At 37.9% G+C, this 1,463-nt stretch overlaps 1 non-coding gene across 1 annotated transcript; it reads left to right on the top strand.

Annotated features, from left to right (window-relative positions):
- The first annotated feature begins 888 nt into the window (after nucleotides 1–888).
- LOC115211326 lies at nucleotides 889–999 on the top strand. Its single transcript, XR_003881595.1, has one exon. It is a non-coding gene; the product is annotated as a U6 spliceosomal RNA (small nuclear RNA).
- The last annotated feature ends 464 nt before the right edge of the window (nucleotides 1,000–1,463 follow it).

Genomic DNA, 1,463 nt, shown 5'->3' with positions numbered 1-1,463 from the left:
AGGCTTCTTTCAGTTTCTGTCTACCAAATCCACTCACAAGGCATTGGTCGGCCCGGGGCTATAGCAGGAGACAGTTGCCCAAGATGCCACGCAGTGGGACTGAACCCGGAACCATGTAGTTGGTTAGCAAGCTACTTACCTCACAGCCACTCCTGCGCCTATCTATAGTAATTATTTGGTCTCTTAATTCGAACTGCTAAGTTACGGCGACGTATGCACACCAATACCAGTTGTCAAGCGCTAGTGGAGAACAATCACACACACACACACACACACACACACATTTTCCGTCTGCTCAGAATGCTCTGGTTCGCTCTAGGCTATAGTAGAAGACACTCGCCCTAGCTACCATACAGGAGGATTGAACCCGAGACCATATGTTTGGGAAGTAAATTTCTTATCACACAGCCACGTCTATACGTATACAAACACTTTTATTCTTTTACGATATTTCAAAGAATCCTATTTAAATAAGTTCTAATTGTACTCGATTTACGTATTTTGATATGTTTTAAGGAGATCCATTTAACAGCCGAAAGTTGATGGTTGTCATTCTCATACACACTCACTTCCTTTTGTTTTCCTTCTGGTGACGTTGACTATGACTATCCGTATACTGAGCATTAACTCGTGCCAGGAATTACAGATAAAATCACTGATACAGCAGACAGTCGAGCTCTATGCCTCAAACATATTCCAAGACTAAATAGCAGAAACTCACAAGATGTTTGTTTTATTTCTAATTGCAAACCTGCACTATAAACTATATTCACATATAATTTACTTTCACTCTACATTCCTCGCACTTTGGATTCACAGGAGACAGAAAGGTAAGCAGATAGCGAAGCAAAAAGATTATAATCCATCGGCCACAAAATACTTCTCCGTATAAAGTCTAGCTACGAATGTATATATTCTAAAATTGGAACGATACAGAGAAGATTAGCATGGCCCCTGCCCAAGGATGACACGAACATTCGTGAAACGTTCCATATTTTTAAATCACAGGCGTAGGAGTGGCTGTTTGGTAAGTAGTTTGCTTACGAACTAAATGGTTCCGGTTTCAGTCGCTGCGTTGCACCTTGGGCAAGTGTCTTCTACTATAGCCTCGGGCCGACCAAAGCCTTGTGAGTGGATTTGGTAGACGGCAACTGAAAGAAGCCCGTCTTGTATATATATATATATATACATATATATATGCATACATATATCATATATCTGTGTATCTTTCTGTTGAAGAGCGTAGGCTCGAAACGTTAAAGACTTGTTTTATTTATATTTCCTGAGTGGCATACTAATACAATTGTTTGTTTGTATTCCACCTGCCTTCGTCTTTTGTCTATTTTCATAAAGCTCCCCATATATATATATATATATATATATATATTATATATATATATATATATATATATATATATATATATCTATATATATATGCATACATATATATATATATCTATATA

This window comes from Octopus sinensis, linkage group LG4, assembly GCF_006345805.1.
Source record: "Octopus sinensis linkage group LG4, ASM634580v1, whole genome shotgun sequence".
NCBI lineage: Eukaryota > Metazoa > Mollusca > Cephalopoda > Octopoda > Octopodidae > Octopus > Octopus sinensis.
Note: the sequence above shows the minus strand (reverse complement) of the source record. Positions and strands in the feature narration are given on the sequence as shown.